The 6,796-nt window shown below is 37.5% G+C and overlaps 3 non-coding genes across 3 annotated transcripts; 1 reads left to right on the top strand and 2 right to left on the bottom strand.

The window, feature by feature from the left end:
• Positions 1-1,390: 1,390 nt before the first annotated feature.
• Trnaa-ugc lies at positions 1,391-1,462 on the bottom strand. Its single transcript has one exon. It is a non-coding gene; the product is annotated as a tRNA-Ala (tRNA).
• Positions 1,463-1,769: 307 nt separating this feature from the next.
• On the top strand, positions 1,770-1,841 carry Trnaq-cug. The gene has a single exon. It is a non-coding gene; the product is annotated as a tRNA-Gln (tRNA).
• A 550-nt stretch (positions 1,842-2,391) lies between these two features.
• Positions 2,392-2,471, bottom strand: Trnal-uag. The gene has a single exon. It is a non-coding gene; the product is annotated as a tRNA-Leu (tRNA).
• Between the last annotated feature and the right edge of the window lie 4,325 nt (positions 2,472-6,796).

The raw sequence follows: 6,796 nt of genomic DNA, 5'->3' as shown, positions 1-6,796 counted from the left end.
CTTCCTCGGGGACAAAATAGATACCCGAGATTGCCGGACAGGATATTATAACGGTTCAGCGACAGGGGATCCTGCACGAATTCTCTCTCTTTCTCTCTCACTCTCTCTCTCTTATTTTCCCCTTCGGGGGGAATACTTCGAATACCGCAGGTTTAAGGCGACTCTATTAGATCTCGCCGAATCTTTTCGATATATCTCCCCTCCGTGCGAGATTTCATTTTCAAAGATTTACACATTGCATCAGTTTCAGATATTTTAAAAATTGTGAAAGTGTGTTACACACATCTTATCAAATTAAGTACTTTTGTTAAAGAGAATAAATTTAATAAATTATTATTCTGTCTCTATGTATGTGATCCATTTTCCTGTTATAAATATATTTCAAACGAGATAAACAAAGAAAAATATGTCGCACGATGCTTACCTAAGTAAAACTATATTTCTATTGTATCGCCGGACTGTCATGTACGCTTACGATCAATCAAGGCCGTTATCTACGAGCGTTTCTTGCCTCTCGTACGACTCATCGGCGCGCGATTACGTTAGAGAGCGAGCCGCACTCTGCTTTATTGCGTCGTTTTTCCAACGATGATTAATTCCCACGTGCGATTCATCGTCGTTGCATTCATCCCTTGCGCGCGCGCACGGGAAGAAAAAAAAAAGAAAAGGAAATCCTGTCACAGTATATTTCGCACGATTATTCCCGGGTATATTTGATGGAGATAGGCATAACGTATCTCTACCCGTATGATGACGACGGCAATTCAAATGATAGCATCTTTCTCCCGCGTCGACAAGGGGCCCACGGATATACAGACAGAACAACTTTTGCATATGACGAATCGAAGACTATTACCATTCAATCTCTTTGCTCGGTTTCATTTGCATGCCATCGTCTCCCCTGTCGCGCTTTACATACGGCCACGGCCGTCGGTTGACATTCTAAATACACGCGATTTTTTTATCATATGACGGACGAGCATGCGTGGCTGTTCGCGCAAACCGAGTCGATAAAGATTGTGACAATCGAGATAAATAATGTGACGAGATTACAAACATAGGTTTCAATATAAACTATGAAAATGATATATACATATATAAATTAGAGATCATATATAATATAAATTAGAGGTTTTTTCTTGGAAAAAATTTTCATAATGAAAAAATAATCTTTCATAATCTTCAGATACACGCGCGCGCGCGCGTGTGTGTGTATAATAAATTGAAGTTAAAAATTATGATGCATAAACGGGAATGTAACATCTGTACAAGCAAGAGAAAAATTTATCATTTAATTTGAAAATTATATTCGTTATCGTCGCGCACAAAAAATTTACATCAAAATCGGATGCAATAATATATCGTTTAAACGACCAAACAGCAAAAAAATTGGAGATGCCGGGGATCGAACCCGGGGCCTTTCACATGCAAAGCGAACGCTCTACCACTGAGCTACATCCCCGTTTTTTAATATCCTCTAACTAACACGAGAGTAGCAATCTGCTCTATAGAGCACATAATTCCTTATGAATCGATATAATAAAAATTATTCTAGGGTAATTACATAGTCATATATTAAACGTCAGTGATAAATGGATGTGAATATCGCAGACTGAACTGATAAACAGCACAAGTCTATGCTTTGAAACGCGAAAGGTTAAATGTTATCGTAATCTCATGAGATGTCTGGGTGAATCCAAAATAATTATTCTGCGGATGACCTAGGTCAAGATGACATTTTAACCATCTCACCAACAGGGATTTTTGAAGGTCCCATGGTGTAATGGTTAGCACTCTGGACTCTGAATCCAGCGATCCGAGTTCAAATCTCGGTGGGACCTTAACTTTTGGTATTCTATGCTTTTTGATCTCACATATAATGTTAATAGAGCTATTGTGCTTAATAGAATAATGCACATATTAAATATTTTAGTATCTCGAGACTAAAAATTGTATAAACTTCATGTTCTAAATTATATTTATGATTATATAATTAACATTAAGCTTATGTGTATTAATTGTTGTGAATAATGGGATTATCTATATTATTGTAAAAGTTGGCTCTATAAATCATTGCGATGTTAGGCTTGCTACTATCGCGTTGTTATCTTATCAAGTTATAGAAAATCGATATTGTCTATACATGAGTAATTTATGTCACAAGAGATAAATCTTTTGCAATTATTTTTGTCTTGATATATATCTACGCTACGATTGTTGATTCACTTAGCGATATCGTTGTAAATTACTATGAATTGCGATAAATTAAAAATAATTGGCCTATGTGACAAATTAGATTAATTCGAGTGTGCTATATTAGCGATCAATAATTCTGAATCATCTCTGTATGACACCTAGGACGAGAATAGCAAAAAAAAAAGCAAAAAGATTTGACAGCGGTGGGATTCGAACCCACGCCCTTACGGACTGGTGCCTAAAACCAGCGCCTTAGACCGCTCGGCCACGCTGCCTTCGAAAGTGTGCACGCATAACAACGCACAAATGCTGCTTATCCTATGATTAATACTATTAATTTAGTATTGATCAAAATATAATTATAAATAAATTAAGAATTGTTAAAAATAAGTTTGAACATAAAAATATGTTGAATATAAAATAATGTGCATGTATTTGATTATACACAATGAGTCTTAATAAATTCCTTATTAATCAATAAATGCATGTATTAATAGATAGTTACAAATATTAGATAATTAGACTCGCCTTATTTTTATAATCAAAATAATTGTTTCCTTAAAATCAATCAAAAAACTTATTTTATATTTTGTACTAATTTTTCATGATAAAGCTTCTCAATTATATCGCCATTTATTGAACTGTCTATTAACATTAAGTAAAACAACTAATGCATTTGATACAAATATTCTGCAAGTGTAAAGGCCATGTATTTTTAATATATCGTTTCGTATTCTCCCAGCATATATTATCGCGCTCTCTGGCCTTGATTACGTCACACATTACATACATATCTCACATCGCACGTGCTGCCTGACAGTCTGTTCTCGTAATCAACATTGAATATACATATAATTACATACATAGTTAAGATACCGTTCGGTTATATATATCCTTACGCGTAATAACAATGACTCAAGTAAAAATTAATCAAGAGTCTTTGTAATTAGTATAATACGACAAATGGTACTTTAAAAATAAAACACTTTAAATTTCATAATACAGAGAAAATATAAAGCTTTATCACACTAAGAATTAAAGCGCATATATTTTCTAACTAATTTATTAATAATTTCTAAAATTGAGTTGGATATTTTTTTGGATTAGATCAAGTAAAATCAGATTAAAAAGTACAGAGCTATAAAATAAAAAAAGAGCGATATCGAAAGGGACGAAAAGAATAAATCGCCTATCCCGTGCAACCGCGCGTTGCAACAAGAACATCATTATAGCCGCGAATCTCCTCCTTTATTTTCCCTTGTCCCGGTAGTGTGCCGAGTATCATGAGCGATAAGATCTCAATATAAAAATTCATGCTCATAACGCGACACTGCCGGTGGCTTCTTTGGGGTTTTTTTTTTTTTTTTTTTTTTTTTTTTTGTTCCTTATCGCGTCCCCGAGGGAACGCGACATAAAGCTGAGAGCTCGAGAGCCGATGCGAAGCGCCAGTTATGTCGAAATGACTGTAGACAGATCGATAAATTTGCGTGAATATTCGTATAACAGATAAGCCGTCGTGATAAACCGAAATCGGTCCTGAAAGTGCCGAGTCTCTCTCCCCTCGTTACCGTCGCGAGAGATATGACAGCCCCGGAAAATGGAAGAAGATAAATTCGTCTCTCGTTGGTATTCCGAACGCTGATGCTTTATAACCGGCATGCGAAATCTCTTTCTTCCCTATTTCAATAGCGATCAATTATATCACGCAGAATCTCACGTTTCAAAAAAGTTTTTAACTCCAGCAACAATATTATATCGGATTGATTTAAAAATAACTCAAAGAATTTGTCATTCGCATTTTCAGAAATTATTAAAAAAAAATTTTTTTAAATTATATAGTGACAAAACATTTTTGATTAATTTTTTGATACTGTTTATATTGCCATTCTTGTCTCGATGATGAAAATATATATAAATATACGTATATTTTTCCAAAAATAAAATAAAGTATATTTATCATTCACTTAAACGGTGTCCATTATATTGTTTTTACGAGGCCCATTCAATGGAGCTCATAATATCCATAAGCTGCACCTGCATTTCCTAATAATCTCCATTACTCTCCCTACGAGTCGCATGATTCGCCGAAAATAAAATAGATTTATCATCCTCTCTCTCAATTGGCTTCCAGCAGTTTATTTCGTAAGGATCGATAGCGCGTACGCCTCCTTCCATACCTCTCTCTCTCTCTCTCTCTCTCTTTCGCATATATGATACGCTCATGAGGGATTTTCTCTATATGATATGCAACATACGAGACGTAATTCAGTGGGTGCAAGTCATCGAGATCATCCTCGTTTCGACTACGCACGGACGGACGATATGATCGATCATTCGTGACGACAGCCACGAGTATCGGGCCAAAGTGGTGGCATGATTCTGCTAAACGCGATGCTAAACAGGTACTCTTCTCCGCGCCATCAAGTCGCTGACGTAACAACCGTAATATATGCCAGTGACATTATAAACGAGAGAGTTGACAACCTTTCATCGTTTAACATAAAGTCTTGGCTCTTTGTAAAGCGCGCGCATATAGTATAGTATCGCCGATATCCGCCGTTAATTGATTAAATGGCTACAATTACACGATCAACAGGTAGGTGTTCCAATTTTCTACTTTCCTTTCCCTTTTCCGCGAAAGGGCCAGCGTAAAAGCTGTAATATCGTAACGTGCTTATTGTAAAAAAAATCAAAAGTCCCGATGACAACTTTATCAAAATACGATACTTTTATGACCATTGATTGTGAGCATCAAACTTTAACAATTTTATACAAAAGTATATGCACACATACAAAAGTTAAAAAAATATTTAATTCGTACCGCTATGAAATGCAATACTGTTTCGTAAATACAACTACAATCTTTTAGATTTTGAAAAATGACACCAATAAATTCCCATTTTTATTTCGGTCGAATATAAACCTAAAAAACGCAAGTTATAAAGTATCGCGTTGAAATCTCCATTATTTTTGTCCGCCGTATACCTCTTCATTTACCTATCCTATCCATCATACGCGATGTTTCGCGCAAAACAAGGAGACAACAACACTTTGGCCAACAGCGGTTCTCGAAGCGTCTCGTTAACGAAACGTCGCAATTTTCGCGAGAGACTATACGCGCCACTATAGTCGGCGCAATGTGCCATTAACGAAATAACCGATGAATATATATATCGGTTATCGATCATTATGAGACCGCGGCTCCTTTCGCTCGAATATTCCGGTAATGGTCTATCGCAGCAATAATCGTCAACGTGTGCAATAATCATGTCGTTTAATGACAATTGATGCGGAGAGCCAGGAGGAAATGCGCTCGCTTTAATATCCGCGCGCCTATGTTTGCCCCTATGTTATAGCCGTGCGTATACGCGTATTAATACACACGCGTGTATGCCTCGCGTACAACTCGCGCACGAGCCATAGATAGCGGATAGATCCAAAGGATGGTTCTATCGTTAATATCGGATGCGCGCCATTACGCGCGATCAGTCAATATTTTCTCGTAACTGACCTACGCGATTCGGGATGCACTCGAGTGCGTACATAGACCCTCTTCTACCGACCGTCAAGCTGCACCGCAATTGCGTGCATCCGATCCGGCACGCACGAGAAGCAGGGCCGCTACTATCGATACGAAGTATGAATGACAATTGGATCGGAATCTCCGCGATGCTATTATATATGAATACGAATTAAAACACATTATTTCAGATGAGAGAATTCAACGTTTATACGTTTGCTCTTGGGATTAAATTAAATACGATACAGTTAAGTACACACTCGGCAACGCATGCATCTATATATGTATAATCTATCTTTATTATTGTATCTGGGGAATATTCTCGCAAATTATCGTTGAAATTTCCATCAATTAATAATACACTTTATTATTCGCGATTACTCTATATTGCCTCTACAATCATACGTATTAATTACGTATAATTGCAGTATTTATCACAATTATCTCGTACGCTTCATTATCTTCAAATACAACATTATAAAGAGAGACACATTTCAATCTGAAAGCGCATTACATAAACGTTAATTTCGCAACTTCGTTATTTTACCATATATACGTGGAAATTGTTTGCGTAATAAAATAATCGATAATCGCGAGCGCCATTGTTTTCGCTCGCGAGTGATGGATTAATCCGTCCCTGCCCATGGCATAATCCTTCTTGCGTAACTGCACAATGCCGTACTTACGGCCAAAGCCCTATATGCCGAAACACGATGTATGGCGTGGCGTCGAACATTTTCACGTAACTGACCCGCACCACTTCCGGATGCGCCCAAAGTTAACCTCCGCGCGGACGGTACGTATATATACACAGTGTTACGCAGTTCCGCTAACGCAACCCAGTGCCTCGGGTCGCGTAACAGCCACGGCGCGTTACACGGCCACAAATATTTGTGCCGAGCGAATCGAATTACATGGCTTCTGTTTACCGTTCGCTGCTTTTGGCGAACCCCGATAATTAAAGTGCGCATACTAAAATATGCGCCTCCTCGCTCGTCTCGGCGATCCATTTTTAATGGAGGATCGCGCGAAATATCACCGCGCGATGAATAATTTCTCGCGGCATGCGAAAATACCCCT

Source organism: Formica exsecta, unplaced genomic scaffold, assembly GCF_003651465.1.
Source record: "Formica exsecta isolate Colony F162 unplaced genomic scaffold, ASM365146v1 scaffold21, whole genome shotgun sequence".
NCBI classification, from domain to species: Eukaryota; Metazoa; Arthropoda; class Insecta; order Hymenoptera; family Formicidae; genus Formica; species Formica exsecta.
Note: the sequence above shows the minus strand (reverse complement) of the source record. Positions and strands in the feature narration are given on the sequence as shown.